We start from the raw sequence: 25,527 nt of genomic DNA on the forward strand, positions 1-25,527 counted from the left end.
AGGTGAGGCTGAGGACTAGCTGCTGTGCAGTGACAGATTGTCCAGAAAGGCGAGCCAGACTTAAACAACTGCACTTGGAAGAGAGTGCAATCACTCTGAGGTGAGGGAAGCCCGAAATCCAGAATGAATGTTGGAGCCGGTTGCTCTTGCCTGACCTCCGACCCCACCATTGGTGCCAGCATAGTCTGTGTCAGGTTGGAACTGCTAATGACAGCAACGAGCGTCTGAGCTCAGCTGTAAGGGCTGTCTGTTTGCTTTTGTATTGCCTTTCATCTGGATGTGGACTAGAATGGATTAACAAGACCACTGGGGAGAACACAGGCAATTAAAAAAAACATTAAAACATATTTCAAAGATTTACTGAGATTATATTTCGGACTGCAATAAAGCTACAGCTCTGACTATAACCAACCAACTGCTAACAGGTACAGAATTATTTTTTGTTTTTATTGAAGCTTTTTTGTTTTACTGTGCTGTAAAATCTGTTCCTCCGCTAACTGCTAGAGATTGTTGCCGTGGTGATTTGAGTATAGTTATTGGGTGCCAAAGTTTATCCAAGTAAGATACAGCAGCTATCAGTAATGTATACAAGGCACATGCAATTTTACTAGGACTTTGCCAACAGTCGAGGGAGAAAAGACGGTGGAGCTCTGGATAATTTGCTATCACAATCTACAGTCTGTGCCTGGTTGAATTACTATTGCAGCCTGAATCAAACAACTATTACCCCTGTTTGGTGTCTTGCCTCGATCAGTGCTGTTCACCGTGACTGACGCCTGCAAACACTGTCCGGTGTGATGCACAAATTGGAGGAATCGGTGCTTCCTACCTTACAGTTTAAAATCATTCTGTCCTTTCCAAAAAATATCTATTATCTCTGTGGCGATGCTAATGTGGTTGAGATGGATTGACCTTTACTTGTTTTTGTATTCAGAGGCTTTTATTAACTCCATTCTCTTCACAGAGTTAGAATTCCATTTGAAATGTAATTAGAATTGACTTAGGAATTGCTCTCAAAGCCCCAGAAGAAATGAAAGACATGGGAAAAATAGGACAAATAAAAATGCATAGCCATTTGAGAAGAGCGGGGAAGACCCAGGATCTCTTGTGTGTTGGTATATGCATGACTGGGGGCAGCAGAAAATCTATGTAAATTAGAAGGAAACGAAGGCGTCAAACTGTTTAACTGGGGGGAGCTGATGTTTTAGTGCCCATTTTTGGGCATTAAAAGACAGTGACACATTAGGAGAATATCCTGTCTTGTATTTAATAATTCGCTATATTATCCGCTTAATGGAAAGTTTGGTCATTGTCTCAAAAAATAAATATTTAATAGAAACTCATTTAGGATCTCCTGTTGGTCACATCTGGTGTCCTGCAAGCTATTTTGCATGCAGAGACAGGATGATCCTTTAACATACTCTTATAATGGAGTGCTGTTCATTGCATTTGGTGAGGAGGAGGATATTAGCAGATGCTCTTGTGGAAACTGTCTAGTTATTCCCTTTCATAACAGAAAGTTCAGGCTAATTATAAGACCTGAGCTCTGGTAGTGCAAGTAAACAATTGAGGGCTTCCAGAGTATAACAGCGATACCCGTATTTTTGCATGTGACTAAACATTGCAAAGCTCCTGCCGTAGACTATATAGCTTGATGAAATTATACAGGTGAGTGGGGAAGCAGATTAAAGGAGACCAGTTGAGTAGTAGGAAGAGATTTTGAAGTCCTAAGAGCGTACCAATTCAGATCCAATCAACCAGTGAAACTGTAAACTCACTATTCTTTTTTACTTGGAAAGTTCCTGATTCAAACCACTAATGCTGCAAAATATATGGCAACATGCTATTAAAAGGCAAGTGTTCATTGTATAATGGCAAATGATTCAAATGCTTTTAAAGTGAAGCATTTGTTACTGCATTATTATATTTACGTTTTTGTGTCGATTAATACTTTAATTATTTTTCTTTTTTCAGTCTTAAAGATCAAAGTGAATGTAAATATCATATTTGCAATAGGTGTATCTAGCAGTATTTAAATTTTATCCAATACAGCTAACCTGTAGCCATTATAGTAAAACTGGAGGATCCCCTGCAACTCTGAGCTAGCGTTTTTACAAAATGTCTTCCTTAAATCCGTAAGCTGCAACCAAACAATGAGGTAATCAGTTTACAATGAATGAAAACAGATTAGTCCTTGGTAGCTACGACAGATTAAATGCATTCAGTAATAAGCGTATATTGCAGCCTAGAGTTCAGAGACACATTTTCTGCTTTTAGTAATTTACAGTACACGCCGGATGAAAAGTAAAAATACACTCACGTCTAGCACTGTAAGGCTCAGATGTATTTGAATCCTATTTCCTCTTTTACAGCACGCATAGGGTAAAAAGTAATGATTCAGTCATCTAATACAACAAGTTTATATCCACCTCACTATACACATTAGATAAAACTAAAAGTCATTCATATTCAGTTTAATCCACTCCGCAATCAGTATTTTATTTGTATCTGATGCATGACCGTTGCTCATATCTCCTGAAAATAAGTAGGTTATGTGACCGCCACAATAGATCGACCCAAATTTGAGACTAGAACAAGCTGTGTTGGTAATGAAGGAGCAATGGCTAACTTTTCTCTGATGGGTACATTGCCCTACAATAGTATACATCCCCTGGAAAACCCCTGCATCATGGGCAGGTGATTCTGATATCAGGGTCACTCATTGTGGACGTGTATGTTATTTGGAGCAACTTTTTAAACTTGAAAAATCTAAATGAAGGGCTAAGACATAGGCCAGGAATTTCCTCAGAGCTGCTCGCTCTCCCCACTGTAACTTCACCGAAAGTGCGACGGGAACCCCATTTACGTGCAAAAGGAGTTTCTGCCACACTTCTGGTGACCGTAAGACCATAAAAGATTGGAGCAGGAGTAGGCCATTCGGCCCCTTGAGCCTACTCCACTGTTTAATGAGATCATGGCTGATCTGATTTTTACCTCAACTCCACTTTCCCGCCCTTTCCCCATATCCTTTGATTCCCTCGCTGATCAAAAATTTGTCTAACTCAGCCTTGAATGTATTCAATGACTCAGCCTCCACAGCTTTTTGGGGTAAAGAATTCCAAAGATTCACGACCCTATGGGAAAAGAAATTCCTCCTCATTTCCATCTTAAACGGGCGACCCCTTATTCTGAGACTATGCCCCCTAGTTTTAGATTCCCCCATGAGGGGGTAACAACCTCTCAGCATCTACCCTATTGAGTCCCCTCAGAATCTTGTATGTTTCAATAAGATCTCCTCTCATTCTTCTAAACTCCAATGAGTATAGACCCAACCTGTTCAATCAGTTATGCCGGCGGAGCGGGAGCATATCCGAGGAATCTCTGGGCCTCAGAATTGAAAAGAGTAGGATTGAAGATGAGATCAATCAAGAAGCAGTGTTAGATGATGCCAAACTTGGGTTTCAAAAGCCTGTAGATAATAGCACACAGGGAAGATTGAGGGAGGCAAGGAGTTCCACAGTTTTGATGTCTTGAGAAACAGTGGTGAGATGAATCTTAATTTCGACACTGAGAGCATGGGGAATGCATGAAAAGTGAGTTTGATGGTGTCTCCAGAGCTTAGCACAAATGAAACAAGAATAGTAAAAAGATGACCATAACAGTGTTGATAAGATAGAGGCAAGTCATGTAGACATAGAGGTTGCGGATTTGAAGTGAGAAAAGGATTATTAATGTGATAAATTTTGCTACTATCTTGTTCAGGAGTATGAGAGGGTCTCCCTGGATAGAGGAGAAATATTCAACTCTGAATGTAAGGAATCTTACAACACCAGGTTATAGTCCAACTGTTTTATTTGGATTTTCAAATAAAACAGTTGGACTATAACCTGGTGTTGTAAGATTTCTTACATTTGTCAACCCCAGTCCATCACCGGCATCTCCACATCACAACTCTGAATGGTGTATTGTTTCGGTATTTACCTTTATTTCCTGAACTGAATTTTGTTAATTCATAATATTTCTATAATGTTAAAATTCAGTATTTTGTCTCATCAATAGCCAACAGCTGAAAGGTTGACTGGTTAGTTTATTGTGTTAGAATGCTAATTAGCAGACAAAGGAGGATCGTTGTATTCAACCTCAAGCACTTCATGGCATTGTGATGAAATAGTTCCCTGGTGACTCTGAAGTTAAGGGCTTTGCAATGACTTTTATTTATGGCAGTTTCTGTAGCTTTGCAACAATGGAAAAACTGCGGTACATCAGTCAGTTGAAATGCTCAGTCACTGACAAGCATCGTATTCCTTCAGAAAAGATTGTTTTCATTCAATGTTGATAGCGAGATATTCTTGCTTAATTAACTGATGAGAAATATGTTGTTTGTCCACCATTTTAAGGATGGAGTCCTCAGTAGCCATACCCCAGACTTCACAGTCTTAAGTGGCTGTTTCCTTCTCTTTTTATAGCAAGAGGGGAAAAGAACTGTGGCATGAAAGAGAACATTAAGCTTCTTAGAGGCTGTTTTATGTTGTGCTTACACACACTAACACTGGATATGCATAGCACTAAATGGCTACATCCTCATATAACATGCCATTTACATACACAATTAGAAAAAATACAGAACTGGTAAATCATCTTAGCAATATCCAGAGCAAATTATCCCACATTTTCATACTTTCTGCTCCATACTTTAGGACAAAATTTGGCTGAGATTTGAAACTCTGGACGATGTAGCCATACGTTTTTCCTTTTACTGTGTTATAGGGCGCTGAATTCATGGGGATAAAAACTTTTTTGTTCAGTTGTAAACAAGTGACTCACATTGATATTCCATCATTACGCCTCTTGCCTTTGATGTCACCATGTCAGAAACGATGCATGGCTCTTTCTTTTTTTCCTCACTAAACGAAAAAAACATTATACACAAAACAACTTTTCATTAAGATAAAACACCCGAAAGCCATTTTTACCTTTTCTATCATCAAAGAAGGAACTTTGAAAGAACAAGATCTTGACTGGGCAAAGTAGTCAAAGTAATAATGTTCCATGATTGGCAACTTAGAATCATAGAATCATAGAATCTTACAGCACAGCAGGAGGCCATTTGGCCCATCGTGCCTGTGCAGACTCTTTGAAAGAGCTGTCCAATTTTGTCCCACACCCCAGATTTTTCCCCATAACCCTGCAAATTGGTCCTCTTCAAGTACATGTCCAATTGCCTTTTGCAAATTCCTTTGGAATCTGCTTCCACCACCCTTTCAGGTAGTGCATTCCAGATCTTAACAACCCGCTGTGTGAAAAAATTTCTCCTCATTTCCCCTCTAGTTCTTTTGTCAATTAATTTAAATCTGTGACCTCTGGTTACCAACCCACTAGACGGATGAAACAGTTTCTCCCTTTTTGCTCTATCAAAACCCCTCATTATTTTGAATACCTCTATCAAATTTCCCCCTAACCTTCTCTGCTCTATGGAGAACAATCCCAACTTCTCCAATCTCTCCACATAACTGAAGTCCCTCATCCCTCTCATCAACCCGGTAAACCTCCTCTATACCCTCTCCAAGCCTGACATCCTTCCTAAAGAGTGGTGCCCAGAATTGTATACAATACTCCAGCTGAGGCCTAACCAGTGATTTGTAAAGGTTTAGCATGAATTCCTTGTTTTTATATTCAGCCCCTATTTACAAAGCCAAGTGTCCCATATGCTTTCTTAATCACCTTATCAACTTGCCCTGCCATCTTCAAAGATTTTTGAATATGCAGCCCCAGGACCCTCTGCTCTTGCATCCCCCTCAAATAGTACAATTTAGATTACAATGCCTCTCCATGTTGTTCATCACAAAGTGCATCAGTTCACCCTTATCCACATTAAATTGCATCTGTCATGTGTCTGCTCATTTCATCAGTCTGTCAATGTCCTCCTGAAGTCTGTTACTATCCTATACTAACTGCCCAACGGGGTGGTGGAGGCAGATTCAATCATGGCCTTCAAAATGGAACTGGATAAGTACTTGAAAGGAAAAAATTTGCGTGACTATGGGGATAGGGCGGGGGAGTGGGACTAGCTGGATTGCTCCTGCATAGAGCCAGCGCAGAATCGATGGGACGAATGGCCACCTTCCGTGTTGTAACCTTACTATGATTCTATGATTCTTGCTTGCAAGTGGTAAATTCATGTAAAACAAACGTTCCCAGTACAAGTTGTTTCTTCTAGAAGCATGTTTTTATTAAGTAATAGCAAAGGCAGCATTAACCCGAGTCAGCGCTGATTGTTTTAATCTTTTTTAAAATGGGGGATTTTTTTTCTTCTAAGGCAGTCAATGGTGTGGCATTTTGGAGCACCAATGCATGCATTTAGCAGATTCTCTCCTCCCTCCACACCACTGAGTTTCTGGTCTCTGCTAAGACATTTCAGGGAACTGTTGAGGAAAAGCCACACAAATTGTGCGGGGGGAGAGGTCACGGGGAGTTTGGCCGATCATGGGGGAGTCGGCAGATCGCGGGGGGGGGTGGGGTTGGAAGATCGTGGGGGGGGGGGGTCAGCCAGATCTCGGGGGGGGGGGGGGGGTGGGTTGGCAAGATCGCAGGGGGGTTGGCCAATCGTGGAGGGGTTGGCAGACTGCAAGGCATTTGGCCAATTGTGGAGGGGTTGGCAGATCGCGGGGGTGGGGGGGAGTCGGCCGATTGCGGGGTGGGTCGGCCGATTGCGGGAGGGTCGGCCGATTGTGGGGTGGGGGTCGGCCGATAGTTGGGGGTGTCGGCCGATCATGGTGGGGGGTCGGCCGATCGTGGCGGGGGGGGGTCGGCCGATCGTGTTGGGGGGTTCGGCCGATCGTGGGGGGGGGGGGTTCGGCCGATCGTGGGGGGGGGGGGGGGGGTCGGCCGATAGTGGGGGGGGGTGTCGGCCGATCGTGGGGAGGGTCGGGGGGGTCAGCCGATTACAGCGGGGTTGAGGGGGTGGGGGTCGGCCAATCACAGGAAAACCCCAAGCTGGAGGCGTTAAATCCAAATCACTGACAAAGTCTGAGGCACGGAATCTAATTAACATATTATAATTACCAACCTGCCTCTCAAGAGTGGGCTACTCGCCCATCCCCAACCCACCCTGGTTAAACCGGAAGTAGGCACTTTTAACTAGGTTAAAATCCCCCCCACTGTCTTTGTATAAATGTGCTTGGTGAACCTGTTTATCATTTGAAATCATGCAGCGAGGTAATATAAATCCTGGTTGAAGTATGCCATAGTTTCATTAGCAAAGAGAATAATTGAAGTGAAAATGATGCACAGCTTTTCCTACTCTTTGCCTTCCCCAGATAAAAATAAAAGTTTGCCAAACATTTTTTTCCACAAGTAAAAGTGGCCATTTAAATATGAACATATGAAAATGACGGGCTGGTCCATCAAGCCTGCCCCACACTCATGATAGCTGAAACATCATGACTAGACACTCATAACCACCGCCCCCCGCCCCCCCTAACCATGTAATCTTCTGGGAGAGGCAAAGAATGAGAGAAAGAGCCAAAAAGGGGAAAAACACTTTCAAAAATTCCTCCCCGTCCTCCTCAGGTGATTGAAATGACTCCAGGAGATCACATGGACCATGTGTTCCTTATCTGTTAATCCACTTACCTTCTATATGATGTGATCTCTGGCCCAGTCAAAAACCAGTCCAGCTCCCTCTTGAAGGCATGCAGAGAGTCAGCATACACCACACCAGCCAGCAACGCATTCCTGTCCCAACACTCCCAAATGGTTATACACAACAAGTTCAAGTGGACTGTAATAGTTTGTATGAGGTCCCAAGGCATGGCTTACTCCACAACCAAAAAAGAACACATAATTAAAAAATCACCATATCAAAGGACTCAAAACTAGATTTTAAAAAAGGAAATAAGTTAATAAGTTAATGAACATCTCAGTTGATAAATGCACAGCCAGCATGAGCCAGACAGACTCAGTCTCCAATTTTCTGGCTCCAATCCCTGGCCAGTGCTATTGGCCAAACTCAGCCTGTGACAGTGGTACTACAATTGGCTTCAGTGTCCCTGAGCTAGGGGAGGGGGTAAAATAACAAAATCGGCCAGGGTTTCTGCTTCTGATTGCTAGTGACCCTGGCTGGTTGTGTAGACACCAGCTGAGAACAGATTCATGCTTAGCTGTGCTGCCCTCCAGGCTGGAATAGAGAAGCAAAACAAGAAGAAAAAGGATATCAGAGGGCTGTGATTGTTTTTTGTAGAGATTATGGAGTCAGGGTATAATGATGGAAAATTATTCCAGTTATAATCCTATAATAAGCACTTTTCGTCTGACTGCTGTCAAGCACTATATATATCAATGTTTTAAATCTTTCACCACAGATGTCTCTGTCATTATCTCCACTGTGTCTCTGATTCCAGGAAGACGACAGATGGCATCATTACTGTAGTTTTGCAAGGTGAGCAGGGACTGTAGCAAGTGGCCATGCATAGTGCGCAGTGAAGGAGTCTGTGGCATTAGAATCATAAAAACGGACGGAGGCCATTCGACCCATCGAGTCTGTGTCGGATCTATGCAAGAGCAATCCCAGTTAGTCCCGCTCCCCCGCCCTATCTCCATAGCCCTGAAAATTATTTCCTTTCAAGTACTTATTCAGTTCCCTTTTTAGAGCCATGATTGAATCTACCTCCACCACTCCCTCGGGCAGTGCATTCAAGATCCTAACCACTCACTGCGTAAAAAAGTTTTTCCTCATGTCACCTTTGGTTCTTTTGCCAATCGCCTTAAATCTATGTCCTCTGGTTCTTGGCCCTTCTACCAATGGGAACAGTTTCTCTCTATCTATTCTGTCTAGACCCTTCATGATTATAAATACCTTTATCAAATCTCCCCTCAACCTTCTCTGCTCGAAGGAGAACGACCTCAGCTTCTCCAGTCTATCCACGTAACTAAAGTACCTCATCCCTGGAATCATTCTAGTAAATCTCTTCTGCAGCCTCTCTAAGGCCTTCACATCTTTCCTAAAGTGCAGTGCCCAGAACTGGACACATTACTCCAGCTGTGGTTGAACCAGTGTTTATAAAGGTTCATCATGACTTCCTTGCTTTTGTACTCTATGCCTCTATTTATAAAGCCCAGGATCCCATATGCTTTTTTAACCGCTTTCTCAACTTGCCTTGCCACTTTCAACGATTTGTGCACATGTACCCCCAGATCTCTCTGTTACTGTACCCTTTTTAGAATTGTATCCTCTAGTTTATATTGCCTTGCCTCGTTCTTCCTACTGAAATGTGTCACTTTGCATTTTTCTGCGTTAAATTTCATCTGCCACGTGTCCACCCATTCTACCAGCCTGTCTATATCCTCTTGACGTCTATCACTATCCTCCTCACAGTTCACTACACTTCCAAGCTTTGTATCATCTGCAAATTTGGAAATTGTGCCCTGTACACCCAAGTCCAAGTCATTATTTTTTTATTATTCGTTCATGGGATGTGGGCGTCGCTGGCGAGGCCAGCATTTATTGCCCATCCCTAATTGCCCTTGAGAAGGTGGTGGTGAGCCGCCTTCTTGAACCCCTGCAGTCCGTGTGGTGAAGGTTCTCCCACAGTGCTGTTAGGAAGGGAGTTCCAGGATTTTGACCCAGCGACGATGAAGGAATGGCGATATATTTCCAAGTCGGGATGGTGTGTGACTTGGAGGGGAACGTGCAGGTGGTGTTGTTCCCATGTACCTGCTGCTCTTGTCCTTCTAGGTGGTAGAGGTCGCGGGTTTGGGAGGTGCTGTTGAAGAAACCTTGGCGAGTTGCTGCAGTGCATCCTGTGGTGAAGGGAGTGAATGTTTAGGGTGGTGGATGGCGTGCCAATCAAGCGGGCTGCTTTGTCCTGGATGGTGTCGAGCTTCTTGAGTGTTGTTGGAGCTGCTCTCATCCAAGCAAGTGGAGAGTATTCCATCACACTCCTAACTTGTGCCTTGTAGATTGCAGAAAGGCTTTGGGGAGTCAGGAGGTGAATCACTTGCCACAGAAAACCCAGCCCCTGACCTGCTCTTGTAGCCACAGTATTTATGTGGCTGTTCCAGTTAAGTTTCTGGTCAATGGTGACCCCCAGGATGTTGATGGGGGGGATTCGGCGATGGTAATGCCATTGAATGTCAAGTGGAGGTGGTTAGACTCTCTCTTGTTGGAGTTGGTCATTGCCTGGCACTTGTCTGGCATGAATGTTACTTGCCACTTATCAGCCCAAGCCTGAATGTTGTCCAAGTCTTGCTGCATGTGTGCACGGACTGCTTCATTATCTGAGGGGTTGCAATTGGAACTGAGCACCGTGTAAATATCAGTGAACATGCCCATTTCTGACCTTATGCTGGAGGGAAGGTCATTGATGAAGCAGCTGAAGATGGTTGGGCCTCGGATACTGCCCTGAGGAACTCCTGCGGCAATGTCCTCGGGCTGAGATGATTGGCCTCCAACAACCACTACCATCTTCCTTTGTGCTAGGTATCTCAATTACATCTTCCTTTACTAAGACTCTGGCTGCATCTTCTTCCTTGGTAAAGACAGATGCAAAGTACTCATTTAGTACCTCGGCCATGCCCTCTGCCTCCATGAGTAGATCTCCTTTTTGGTCCCTGATCATCCCACCCCTCCTCTTACTACCCGTTTACTGTTTACATGCCTATAGAAGACTTGGCATTGATCCAGGCCTGTTTCTAGGTCAGATATGATTTATCACATTCAAACAGTGCAGCTCCACTTGCTACACATACAATCAAGGAAGATTTGAGTTTATACTACAAAAAGAAGCCTGTTTCAAAGACAGATTTATTGGTTAAAGTCGTTGAAGGACAGACATGAAAATGTTATACATAGTATCTGACAAAAAGAGGCATCGAACAGAAGCCAGCTACTTGTTCCACAGGGAGGAAAGAGGGTCTTTAGAATATGGGTCAAGATCAGCATTGTCAGAGGCCACCAAGTCTCACTTTCTCCATTTCATTGTAGAGGATGGCAAATGCCTTGATAAGGGTCATGTGGTACTGGGCTTAACAATATAGCAGCACTCAAGGGAGGTGAGCATCAGACTGGAGGAGATTAGAAAGGGTGAAGGAGCAGATAGCACATCTTTGAAAAGGTTAGTAATAGATAACAGCAGTAACTTGCATTTATAAAACATTTTTAAGGTAGGAAAAAGTCCCAAGTCGCTTCACTGAAGTGAAATCACATAAGAAATGGACATCGAGCTAGGAGGGGTGACCAAGAGTGGTCCAAGAGGTGGGTTTTAAGGAAGGTCTTAAAGGAGAAGAGGAAGGTGGAGAGGTGGAGTAATTTATAGAAGGAATTCTAAAGCATGAGGCCTGGGTGGCTGAAGACATGGCTACCAACATTGGGCAAAGGGAGCGGGGATGCACAAGAGGCCAGAGTCAGAGGAAAGGTGAGTTTGGAAGTGTTGTACAGTTGGAGGAGGTTGCAGCGAAAGGGAGAGATGAGATGAGGCTATTTAAATATAAGGATGAGAATTTTAAATTTGTGGCATTGGGGACCAGGAGGCAATGTAGTTCAGCCAAGTAAATGGGTGGTGAATGAATGGAACTTGGCGCAGGGTATGATATGGGCAGCAGAGTTCTGGATGAGCTGAAGTTTACAGAGAGTAGTGGATGAGAGGCTGGCCTGGATGAATGGGTCAAGTCTGAAGGTGATAAAGGCATAGATGAGTGTCTCATCAGCAGATTTGCTGACGTAGGGATGTAGGCAGGCCATGTTTTGGCAGTGGAAGTAGGTAGTTTTTGTGATGTAGAAGCTAGCTGTGGGTTGAATAGGACGCTGAGGTTAAGAACAGTCTGGTGCAGCCTGAGACAGTGAACGGGGAAAGGGATGGAATCAGTAATGAAGGTACAGAATTTGTGGTGGAGGCCAAAGGAGATGGCTTTGGTCTTCCTAATATTCAGCGGGAGGAAATTGTAGCTTATCCAAGAATGTATATTAGACAAGCAGCATGACTACACAGAGGCAGTCTGTGGATGATGTCACCAAGAGGCAGCACGTAGATGAGGAAGATAAGGGGCCAAGGTTAAATCCCCGGAGGATTCCAGTGGTAACAGTGTGGAGGGGGGATGGGGCGGGAAGAGAAACAATTATTGGAGATTTATCTGGCCACGATTGAATAGGTAAGAGTTGTCCCAAACAAGGGCAGTCTGACTGAGCTGGACAACGGAGGAGAGGTGTTGGAGGGAGATGTTGCGGTCAATTGTGTCAAAGGCTGCACAGAGGTTGAGGATGAGAAGGAGGGATAATGTCCCACAGTCACAGTCACAGAGAATGTCATTCATGACTTTGGTTAGGTCCATTTCTATGCTGTGGGAGAGCCAGAAACCTGACTGGAGAGATTCAAACAGAGAGTTGCAGGAGCGATAGGCATGTATTTGGGAGGCAACAACATGTTCAAGGAGCTTGGAGATGAAAGGGAAGTTGGAGATGGGGCAGTAATTTGCAGTGACATAGGTATAAGAGGAGGTAATGACAACAGTTCAGTGGGAATCATGAAATATGGAATCAGAGTGCATGGGGGAAGATGGGAGAGAAACTAGAGAGAGATGGGGATTCAGGAATGGGCCAGGGGGCCTTCGGGGGAGGTTATATTGGGAAGATAACTGCAATGTGGGAGCAGGACTGGTTGTGATGGAATACATTAGACAATATTAAAGTGTAGCCCAGTCAGGAGCAGCCACTTTTGTTATATATTCAACAGTTCTGAAGTTTCAAGGTGGCCAAGTAGCTCAGCTCTTGAGCAGAAAGGTTTTGAGTTTGATTACCTAGGGAAGCTAACACCATAGGTAAGTTGGGTAAGTTTGGCCAGTTCTGTGGCTTAGAATGACGTGTATGAAAAAAGTGAGATATTCCCTCTCAAGGTAGAGTTGGGCCAGCTCATCTCTTTGTTTTGCTTCTCCTGCTGCCCAATTCTGGAGGGCATTGACCACGATTCTGCAGAAGTCCATGGTTCAGAACATCCCACCTCAGAGGACACAGCATGGAAATACACACCATCACATATAAAATATAGAAATCTCCTGAGCTGACCTTTGAATGTTCCTTTTATCTCTTCATGTAACAATCTAGGAACAAAGGCATCGCTTTTATAATTGGACACAACACGGCTATGAACCACGGCACTGGATGTTATTTAATTTATTTTAATTTAATTGTACAGTTTAATTTTTCTATTTGTGCTGCTTGGTATTTGTTTGTGCAGTAAGGGACCTATCAGGTAACAGTCCCTTTTAAACTAGCAGCAACCTATTTGGTCAAACCTAATTTAAGTGCTGGCTCAATGTTTGTAAATGCATAAATACAGTTCATCACATGCAGATGGTAAGAACATTTGGAAACTACTTGTCACCAAGTACATGACATTTCTATTCATTATTCCCTAGGTACCATTCTGGCTAAGGATAATGGCCTACAACAATCATTCAACAATTGTTTTTAGTATGACTTGTTCTTAAAGATATATTTACAATCTCCCCTAATGGCTCAGTTGATAAAGGCCCTAATGGCTCAGTTGATAAAGGCACTCAGCCAAAGACACCAAGAAGGCTCCAGGTTCCACCCCTGTTCTGTGCTGAGTTAGTTGATCCAGGCTAGCAGCACGGGTAATACAATTAAACTTACTACTCCTGTTCTAGGGCGAGGAACATTCAGCCAGGGTACCTGATTGCAATCCAGTGATTCCAGTTGGAAAGTGCACATTTATAGACTGCAGGTAAGGACATGGTTGGGCTGTGAACAATCCTGTGAACACTCATCAAGATTCACACAAGAAGAATGGTTACTTGGGCGATATACTGAAATCTAACTAGAGCTAACTCTAGTATGAGTCAATACTTCCAAGTAGCGGAAGGGTGAAACTTGGGGAAAATAAAGCTATCTTATTTTTCAAAAAGGGCTATTTACAATGTCAGTGTGTAAGCGGTATCATCTTCATGCAAAATTGACAAATCTTTTTTATTTGTGGACGGAGAGAAAGCATGTATAATGTTTGACAGCCTGCCACGTGATGCATTTCAATTTGATTTGCATCATCGCATTGCATGTTTGAAAACCACTCTGAAAAAGTTGACCAAACACATATATTTGATGCAATGGGCTAGACACCTCTGTATCCTGGTCCCAAATCCAGTCCAGACTAATGGGGTGGAAGTTTCCTCTGCCTGCTGGCTGTAAGGGTCCTATGTGAAATGAGTTTGTGCAATTTCAATCTTGTTCCCAGTGGCCATGGGCCTACAGCTCAAAGCTGGCCTAATTAAGCACTAAATTGACAATCTCACAGATGGAGACAGGGTGGCTAACATAGGAAGTGGAAAAACATCACATTGGTGCAATAGGTGTTAAGGCGTATTTTGGGGGCAAAGTGAAGAGAGCTGAACTGGGAGTGTTGATGCTAACATTGAATGACTGAGATTGAAAGGGTTTAGTTCCTCAACACTAACATGGCTCACCTTGATCAGAACAGGATTCACATTTTTTTAATTCATGAAAATTGTATCCCTTTAAGAATAAATATAAGACATGTTGCTCTAAAGTACATTTTTGGGTCTGTTTTTAATCTCAAATGAAACCTTATTGAGTCCAGACTCCCAAGTATGATGTCAAATTCATCACTGTGGACCAGTACCTTATTAATACCTTTTAAGGGAAGGAGACTGTATAGAATCATAGAATGGTTACAGCACAGAAGGAGGCCATTTGGCCCATCGAGCCCATGCCACTCTTGCCCCATAGCTCTACAAATTTTTTCCCTTCAAGTATTTATCCAATTCCTTTTTGAAAGCCACAATTGAATCTGCTTTCACCACCCTTTCAGGCAGCGCATTCCAGATCATAACTACTTGCTGCATAAAAAAAGTTTTTCCTCGTGTTAACTTTGGTTCTTTTGCCAATCACCTTAAATCTATGTCCTCTGGTTCTCGACCCTTCCACCAATGGAAACAGTTTCTCTTTATTTACATTACCTAAACTCTTCATGATTTGAACACGTCTATCAAATCTTCTCTTAGCCTTCTCTGCTCTAAGGAGAACAACCCCAGCTTCCCCAGTCTGTCCACAGAAGGAAACTGTATCACATGTCCATTGGATGAAATGGTCCACTGCCGTTAGTTGGATGGAACCCTAACCGGACTATTTATAGGTCACAGGGCTGAAAGTGAATACTTACAAGCCTTAGCTGCTTTGTTTTTTGTTGTGTTGACATAGTGAACATAAATAATTTCTAACCTCGGAAACCGGAATCTTTACTCTGTCAACCGACCCACTAGCACATTATATCTGTGCACATTAGTCAACTATTTGACCTGTACTGTATTCTCCTCTTGTAGTGGTGCTTGATAGCCTCTAAGAAACCTTGACTTGAAGGCCCAAGGAGATACCTCCAGTTAGATATTCTCAACAAATAAGTATGTACAGGAAGGACATTAACTCAATGGCTGGAGTTAGTGAACTGGAACATGTGTGACAAAACCAATATTTTGGAAACCATGAGTATAAACAGAAATAAATGTGATAGATATTTTAGACTTAGAATAAGTCCAAAAAAGAAACTGCCGTTGAGGGGAACTTACCATGTACTGAGACGATTCGGTAAGCTGTGACATCATGGCTTCACAGGAGATGTGATGTCTACTTAAAGCAGGAAAATACATAATTGGTTTGGCTTTGTTCTCATTACTATATCTACAGGGACCATTTTATTGGTTAGTTTTGGACCGTTGCACATTGATGCTAGGTTGGTTGCTGAGGAAGCTTTTGTTGTGTAACGTGAGATTTTCATTAGTATTTGGTTAAAGGAATACAGCAAAGAAGGTGTCAGGAGTTTAAATTGTGAGCATGTTATGTAATGGCCATATATAATGGGAATTGTGTTTCATAGATGTTGTCTCGTGAGCTGAACTATGATGTAATATTTAAAATTACCCTACTTTAACACTAACTATAGAGAAAATATTCATAAATGGCCTCAGTTTGCTGAGAGCTGCATGTCTGCTATAGCTATAAATCATTCCTCTAAAACATTTTCTTTGATTTTAAATCTGTATTTTCCTCATCACCAATTTTAAAAGTTATCTGCCTCTCCTTTTTAATCGCTTCACCCATTACACTATGTGCCATTCACCAGGCTACTTGTTCCTTGGCCTCTGTCAATGAGGCTCTGTAATCGGCCCTTTAAAAAAGAAATCCGTGAGGGAAAATAATGGCCTCCATGAGGAAGATTGGACACTTGCTATGTGAGAATCACTGACACAACCTCCTACAGCTTCACGGTTCATCCCATGCTTTGGAATTCCCTTCATAAACCCCTCCGTCTCTCCACCTCCCATCTCTTTGACCAAGCTTTTAGCCACCCCTCCTAATATTTCCCTCTTAGGCTTGGCATCCATTCTTTGTTTTATTGCATCAATGAAGTGCCTTGGGATGTTTTTCCATATAAATAAGAGTTGTTGTTATTGTCGTCTATGTGACAGTCTGTTGTACTGTTGGACTGCTTAAGGCCATGTAATGTTTTAAAATTTAGCACGCTAATTACTACAGGTTTAGTTCACGTGTACTTTCCATTGCTGACAATTTCCCTTCAGCTCTTGTTTTTTAATGGCAAGAAATAGGGTTTAATCAAAATGTAACACATATTCACAGATCAGTGTACAAATGGCAAGCACTAAAATGAATTGGAAATAAATTAACAGAATAAATGCCTTTAACATTCATGCACACAGAGGATTATTGTTTTTCAACCCAGAATCACATTTTTAATTAGAAAACCCTTATTTCTTGAACCTCCCCCACTTGGTAACTTTACCAATAGACTTTGCATTTTCAGGTTAACAGGTGCAGCTCTGAAGCAAAATCCAAATTCTAGCACAACCACATGGCTCTGGGTTATTCCCAAATACTCTAAACCAAGGGCTCTTCTGGTTCTCAGCATTTTGGTATTTGGACTTTATTGCACGAAGCTTCAGAATTTCACTGAATTTAAGGATGAGCAAGGTTGCTGGCTTTTTTTATTTCTGCACTCAATGTTCTCCTCCTGCCACTCCAGCTAAAACTTACAACCCTGGTGCCCTCCACTCCCATGTTAATACTTTCTTACCTACCTCACCCTTCCTTTATGGTCACACATAATGCTGAGCCTTTGAATACAGTGCTCCCTTGTCATTTTCTCCAACTAATCCGTTTGATTATGTTCCACGTGCACTATCTAAACAACTACCCAATTTCTGCTACATTCCCACCCACTGCATTCATTCCTCATCGAACTATATCCTACCCCACCCATTGAAACAGTTACTAAATCTCCACTCCACATCTGTTCCACACCAGTCAATGGCTCCAACTACCCCTGAAGCAGCAACTGCATCTTTCACATCTCCAATCCATGCCCACTTGCCCCACTCAATCCTCACCTGACTTTCTCATGTTCCCACTGCTCTAATTATCGGCTCTTACCCCAATTACCATCCCTATTCCACACTGCCAGCCTCCCTCTCACATTCTCCATCCCATTATGGGATGTCAAGGCCTTGGAGAGGGTGCAGAGGAGATTTACTAGAACGGTAACGGTAACTGAGGAACTTCAGTTATGTGGAGAGACTGGAGAAGCTGGGATTGTTCTCCTTACAGCAGAGAAGGTTAAGGGGTGATTTAATGGCGGTGTTCAAAATTATGAGGGGTTTTGATAGAGTAAATAGGAAGAAACTGTTTCCACTGGTAGGTGAGTCAGTAACCAGAGGACACAGAATTAAGGTAATTGGCAAAAGAACCAGAGCAGTGATGAAGAGAAACTTTTTTACGCAGCAAGTTGTTATGATCTGGAATTCATTGCCTGAAAGGGTGGTGGAAGCAGATTCAATAGTAACTTTCAAAAGGGAATTGGATGAATACTTGAAGGGGAAAAATTTACAGGGCCATGGGGAAAGAGCAGGGGAGTGGGACTAATTGGATGGCTCTTTCAAAGAGCCGGCACAAGCACGAAGGGCCGAATGTGCTGTATGAATCTATGATTATGGCTCTCCCCCTCATCCCCAACAACCAGATCCATCTCAACATCATGGACTCCCACCATGCCCCGCCTGCTGCACTCGTCTCCTCTATTACCACTCTCCCTCTCACCCCACCACCAAGCCACATCACAGCACTATGCAGATCACACTTTGTTACAGATGCAAAGCAAATCTTAATTTTAAGACTTTGCACGGGTAGCTCGAGCACACCTCCCGACGAACGCCCAAAGTTAAAATCATCACCGTGTGTCACACTTGTCCATGATGTATCTTCTGTTTAAGGTTATCAGAGGATTTATAACAGCAGTGTTTTTTGGCATCTATAACTAAGTATAGTCTTACATTAGTTTAGAAAAATAAATCCAAGGAACGAATTGTGGTTCATTTTAATTCAGAGTTTCTCTTAATTTCTTTCTCTTGTGCTCTTGCTGCCTCTGATATTTTCTGGAACATGTGTGCAGCCTCTCAATTAATGTCTCTCTCAGTTCCTTTCCTTTCGAGTCCTTTCTCTAATACCTTTCCCTTAAGAAAGTCAGCTAAAGTTACCTCGTGCTGTCACTTTTCCCCACTGTGAAATTACACCTGTGATAATATGATTTTTATTTCCAATGGTATTTCCCCACATAAGGATGATAAAGGTCAACTAAATACAATCTCTCTGCTTGTAGGGTCTAACTTGCTTCATCTTCTACCTGTACGTCAGAGAAGAAAATATACTTGTTTTGTATCAATTATGGGGAACTGAAGGTTTGGAATGCAAAATTAGCCCAGAATGACAGATGGGTCAAATGTAAATAGAGCTGCTAATCTATAAACTTCAAATCTCTTTCACTCTGCACAGACCTCATTCAAAATTCACTTTTGAAATAATTTATAGGCTTATAAATACTACAAAGCTTATAAATAAAGGGTTATAAATACAGAAATATGCAGAATGAACAGCTGTGCATTACTGCAGTATGACATCTCAAGAAATGGAACAGAAAAGGTATGAATAAATGATTAGGCAGAGAAACACTTTAACAACAGGCAGAGGGCAAGGTCCATTAACACTGTGCTTTTAGGTCAGAAACCTATGTGTGATTAAGTGAAAATCATGCTCAATGCAAGGGATCAACGAATGCGATGAGCTCAAACACCCGCGGAGGCCAGATAGTTGCCAGCAAAGAGAGCAAAGAGGATGGTTGAGCTGGTCTCGGCTAATGTATCATCACTCTCTGCCTGATACAAGGGGAGAAAAGCCGCTGAGACACTAACACTTAATTCTATACATGCGCAATTTGTAGGACAGCAATGACACAGAATAGAACCACTAGTAGCACTGAGCAGATGGTCAGTTCATAGGATTTGTGTAATTTTTTGATCAAATTTTGTTGCTAAGGTATATAAATGTTCAATAGCAGATTTCATACAGCATTGTCCATATTGAGTCAGAGGATGCACCGTTTTGTAATAATATGGGGTACAGTGACTCAAATTCCATTTTTATTAAATAGCATGCTGGGGTTTTTACAGATAATTTAGGGATTGAATTCCGCGACTGTCTATTACTTTAGGAAAACTATAAATGAGTGGCCTGTATTTTATATACTAGTCAATCTCTCATGATGTTGTACCCAGGGAGTCAAGACCAAGTGGAGTCCTTAGAGAAATGGGGAACCAGGGGATAATTAGACCAGAGCGCACAACCATAATTCAGTGCTCATTTTAAAGTCATACATTCTGTCCTTACTTTTTACATAGTACTTTGATTTTATTTGATGTAGTTAAATAGCAAAACATACCGCAATTTGGGAAGTGTTTGGTTGGAGTGTGGTTTGTCTGCGGGCTGAGGACATGGGAGACACAAAATTGAAGTGCTATAGTGCCACCACTGACAAGGGGGGGGGGTGCAAGTACAGCATGACATTTTACATAGGCAGATTCCATTACAGGAATTTATAATGGGAAAAGATGGCAAGGAAATACGTTTCGTACACTGGAAGTATGCACAGACATAAGCCTTTTAATATATTATAGATACATACTTTACCTATGCATTTAATCTTTCTCCCTTACCAGTTTTAAAGCACAGCAAAATGGAATTCAAGAAGTACCAATTGGGTTGGATATCTGGTATCTAGCAGTACTAAGTAGAGAAAGTGGGGTTTAGGTGTACTGGGGTGGTTCTGCACTTTGGTAGCACTGAAGGATGGTCCTGGGCCTTGATAGCACTGAGGAATGGTCCTGGGCTTTGACAGAACTGGGGTGAGGCTCCTGGAGTTTGGAAGCATGCAGTGGTGCTGCTAGCATTTGCCAGCATGGGCAATTCCTTTGACCTGGCATTGCTGTGGAGGGGCAGCCTGAGTTTTGGCAGAAGGGGTGTGGAGTTTGATGTCAGTCAGCAATAAGAGGAGGGGAGGGCATGCACCTGACAGCTTGGGGTCCCAGATCTGGCAGAACTACTTTCTAACCTCCTGTTAAACATGTTAAATTTGGTGTTTTGTGATTGGTCCTTAAAAGTACATCTCTGAGTCTGTTTCTCTCTCTGTATCTCTCTGTCTGCCTGCCTCTCTCTAGCTGTGCCCCCCATATCTCTGTCTCTCGCTTTGTTTCTCACAGCTGTTATTAATTAGAATGTTTACATTTTCTAACTATGAATAAACACAAGTGATGATCATATGATAATTAGAAGCTTTGTTTGTTTTCAAAATTCAATTCATTTGTTTTTTTTTTAAAAGTCAAATTAGGATGAGGAAAGACACAGTTAGATCCATCTCAGTCTCTCTCCCCCCCCACCCGCCCTCCCGCGCCCTATAGGACCTGCTTTCAGCTAACAGAGGTACAACTCTGGGCAGAAATATTAAGTTCAAGCCAGGCTAGGCAGCAGAAGCGGACCAGCAATGGATATGAAAAGAACAGGTCCAGTCTGTACTGGTTATTCCCACTGGGCCAGTCCCAATACATGTAACACTGTGCTTCTAATCAGAACTGGTTTAATGTTTTAACTTGTCTGTCACTATTACAAGGTTGCTTTTGAAGCCAAAATTCATCAAAAGGGACTTTGAAAGAATAAAGCTTCTTCCAGAACACAGCATCCTAAATATATAATCTAGCCAAGATTAATTAAAATACATCAAAGAAATCTTGTCAAAATATATTTTTGAAAGAAAACATTTTCATGACACATTTGTTTTCCAGCAAATCAACAATGATTAGATTATGCACACACAGGATGATGCCCTTCTTTATTTCAATCTTTCAGTATTATTTGTGTTTTTCTTATTTTGGTTTACAGTTTCATGTTTTCAATTTTTCAGATTATCTTTGTTCTTTGCTCATTAATTTATTTCAGTCTTTTCTTGCCTTGGCTTTTGATGTTTGTATGACAATTTGTTTTACTTTTTAAAAGGAAAGCTAATTGCGTTGCTAGTTTACAAAATACTTTTTATATTTTTAGTTTTAATTTTTTTTCATGTTTTGGCACTGCTGTGGACTCTCTGTTATTGTCATCCCTGCTTTATTATAATTATCAACTCTGGCCTCTCAATCATTCTCTTTTTTACTCAAAGTGGGTGAGATTTTTCTTTGGCAATAGCGCAAAGCAACCAACTGCAAATTGGCAGTCTGCTTTACACCCTACTCGATTTTCTTTTCTATTGAAGTCATGACGTGGTGCAAAACGAGCTGCCGATCCGTTATTGCCCATTTTGCTTAACTGTCCAAGACCAATTTCACCCCCTATATTTCACTCTCTTACACATTGCGGATTTTGCTGTGAGCCTGCTGTTCGTTAGACTTGCCCTTGCCCATGGACTTTCTATGAGCTTTTGCATGGCAAGTTCCTCTCATTTGGAGAGCCAAATAGCACAACGCCCTCTACAGGGCATCTGGGACCTGTGTGAACCGGGCGAGCAGCTGTGTATCTCCTTAACCAAACCCGATTGAAGCATCGTTAATGAGCAGCGCGGAGTCTGAACCAGGAAGTGTAAGTTGGAATTGTGACTTCAATATCAAATCATGTACAGAAAGGAAAATAAAGAGAGGGTAAGAAAGATTGAATTAAGAGAGAGAGATAAAAGAGACAGAAAGAAAAAGTTAAAAAAAATATTTAAATTGTTTTATTGTAAATGTCCAACAACATCTCTGAAGGAACAAGATTCCACATTGTAAAAGTTAATTTTCAGTGCCAGGGAGGTTGTTTGGCAGTAATTAAGGCTTACCATGCCGTTAAAAGGGTACTTAGACTGAAATGACTTGACTTAACATTTTTGACGAGATTAGTCCATATCTATGAGGTAAGTGCAGAAACTTCAAATCGTTCAATCCATTTCAACAGGGAGCCAGACGGCGAGATGCCATATTCGCGCAGCTTTTGGAGCATTGCATCTGGTACAGCAACTTCCAGATTTCTGCATTTAACTGTGCATGTGCAGTCACCAGAAGTTGCTGACGATCTACACATGGATAATGGTGAGCACTGTTAGCCTCACTGTTATTTTTACATCAAAATCCAGCCCATAGTCTTTTTTACTTCTCATATTATTATCCCTGCTTCTAGTCATACTTTGATCCTGCCTTTCTCTCACACACCCCATTACATTGTTCCCTCTCTCGCCCGTGCTCAGTCTATTGTAATCCTGTTGTTTCAACAGTTCCTTTCTCCTGGCTGGACCCGTCCAAAAACCAGTGCAGCACAAGGCACTCTTCTGAAGTTGGGTTTAACATCTTTTGTTGTGTGAGGGGCTGGGGGTGGGGGGGAAATGCAAAGGGAAGTTAAGCCTGAGGCCTAACCTGTGAAAATGGAAGCAATTGATGGTGACATTCAGTGTAGGAAAAACATTCCATTCCCCAGAACTGACATCTTTCACAATGATGAGCCATAAAAAAGTAAACTAATGATCATGGAAAAAAGGATATTAAAATATTACTAATCAAAGTGGAGCTTTCCTATCACAACCACAATCTGCCCTTAGTTTCAAATCCACATCTCAGTGAATAATCTTTTATGAGACACAACAGGTAGGGACAACAATGACCGCGGTAAATGTATATCTAACTACCATGACAAGGCTTTCTCCTTAATATATAAAATAGCCACTTGATGTTTCAGTCTGTTACAATCCTTTTTTGTTTCTCAAGTGCTTTCACATGTATACAGATGGCAGTTGTCAGAATTCATTGGAAATATTGTAAACCCCTAAAACATTTATTGGCTAACACAAATGGTTATTTGCATGAGCATTGCTGCCATCTGGGTGGAAAGGATGATTATCATGGCTTCAAGTCAAACTTGGTACTGCAAGTAAATGTTTGACAAGAGTTGTGAAGATAAACAGCAATGGAGCAGCTTAACAAATGGAGAAAAGGTATGCAGACCATTGAATTCTCCAGACTGTCAGCTCGCAAGAAATTCACAAGGTACATATCCATCAACGTGACAGGACTGCACTGGTGTAGGTTCTTAACTCAGAACCTTTAATTATCCAATTGGACATTTTTAAACACAACCCCCTTAAGTAATATATTCACACAGTCATATGAAAATGCCAAGACACATTAAGCTAATGAAGTCTATTTCACCTCTGCTGAGTTAAACAATGGGCCATGGGCTGTATTTTGTCAAATGAAGCATAGGATGGGCCACTAAAAGACTGTTCTTTCTTAATTATTTAATACTTCAGACCATGAATCTTTCAAAATCATGTTTAATTTGGTAAGAATGCAAACTATTACTTTTATCAATAACTTTTAATAATCTACAAATTCCACAATCATCAAGATAGTCTTCAATCAACTAATATGTAGCTATGGATTGAGGTATGAATCTTGGTAATGAATCATGGCTGCTAAATCAAATCTCTACTTATTCTAATTTGCCCTAGGCAGGACGTAAATAACTGGAAGTAGGAATGGCTTCTGCAGGTCAAAGGTGGAGGAATCTGGGAGCTTCCTTGTGGCCTCTGAGATTACCAATTTAAAGCAAACCAGCACTAAATAATGTACAGATTTGGGCTGTCAGTTGCACCGATTGGAATCCAGATTGAGACTGCCCAAAATGCATTTCACATAGAACCCTTTAGCCAGAGAGATTGGAGATTTTTTATCCCATCAGTCCATGTAAAATTCAAACCCAATTTCCAGAGATGAAAGCACAGTGCACTACCAGTCCACAGAGCCCTGCAGTTCCAAATGTGATTAATTATGATATATTTAATAGAAGAGATCTATTTAACAACATATGTTGTAAATAGTTTGCCTTTCTTTTCTTCTTGCTGGCTGTGATTTTACTGCTGCTATTTCATTGAACTAGAGACCCATTCCATCTATAATTAAAACTGAACTACTGCTAATGATGCCATGGAAACAGCTGCATAAATATACTCAGTTTTTCTGATCAGGTGAAGATTTATACCATTCTTAAAGAATATAATTTGGGAAGAGAATTCCCCATATCAACACCTGTAAACAAAATCACAGAATGACCGACATCTAATATCAATAAACATCATCCTTGAGGAAATCAGATCATGTTGTACTGCAGTGGAGGATCCCTGCTGTTGCTCCATACCAGAATGTGCAATATTGACAGAGAGCTCCAGCTATGGAAAGCATGAGCGAATCCAGGAAGTACAAATGAAGTATTGAACTGATCGCCACTGGGTGTGGCAGGCTTGGCAACTCAGCTAGTTGAGCATTGAACTCTAGTTGATCTAGAGAATCGAGTGCTCCAGTCCTGACAAGTTTCACACAATGTTCCATCTTTCCAAGATAGATAAAATAAATACCCTGTCTTAGGATGTTGGAGAAAACAGAAAGAGAGTAGGGATTGAACAGTGCGCTACACCATTGCTGTGTCTTCTGGCTGTTTTATACTGTCAGTAGGGACCAATACAGCACCCAATAGACATATCAGGGCCGATTTTCGGATGGCCAAGCAGGGGGGGGGGGTCCTAAAATGGCGGAATCCCGGAGCGGGTTTGGAGCCCGGCTCCAATCTGCTCATTTCCGGGTTCCCCAATGACGCGTTCGGGTGAGCGCGCAGCACCGGCAATTAAAGCCTGCGGGATGATAATTTACATTGTTGTTTAGGTAGTTGAGGTACTTGACAGATCTCATTGACTGGAGATTTTGGCAGGGGTGCAATTTTGAAGGATCCTCAGCGTGTTTCCCGTGCTGTGGGAAACACTCCCTATTGGAGCAGACGTGTTTCAGCCAGCAGCCAGTGGGAGATGCAAAGGATTATTTGACAGTTGGGGGGAATGCTTCATTTATTGCAGCAGGGCGCTCTGTCAGTTCAGACAAAGTTTTGGCTGCAACACTTTTGTCTTTCCACTCAAAATTATTAATGTATACCCTAAACTCTGCTGTTCAAACACATTTACCTACTTTGTGGACCCCCTCAAACTCACAACATCAGGATGGGGGGCACCATAGCTGCATTCATCACTTCATCTGAGGACGAGCAACATCACCAGCCTCGCCAGGCACGCCGTCCACCTCCGCCACGTGGAGCTCCACAAC

The 25,527-nt window shown here is 42.1% G+C and overlaps 1 protein-coding gene across 2 annotated transcripts in view; it reads left to right on the plus strand.

Annotated features, from left to right (window-relative positions):
* The window catches only part of LOC137335005 (protein shisa-like-1), a 145,608-nt gene continuing 120,081 nt past the window's right edge, over nt 1-25,527 (plus strand). The window contains exons 1-2 of one of the 2 annotated variants that reach the window (XM_068000095.1): nt 1-425; nt 13,660-13,736. The gene's annotated coding sequence lies outside the window, so the exon portion shown is untranslated. The remainder of the gene's footprint in view (nt 426-13,659; nt 13,737-25,527) is intronic. The other variant, XM_068000097.1, reaches the window with a different exon arrangement.

Source organism: Heptranchias perlo, chromosome 18 (genome assembly GCF_035084215.1).
Source record: "Heptranchias perlo isolate sHepPer1 chromosome 18, sHepPer1.hap1, whole genome shotgun sequence".
In the NCBI taxonomy this organism is placed as follows: Eukaryota; Metazoa; Chordata; class Chondrichthyes; order Hexanchiformes; family Hexanchidae; genus Heptranchias; species Heptranchias perlo.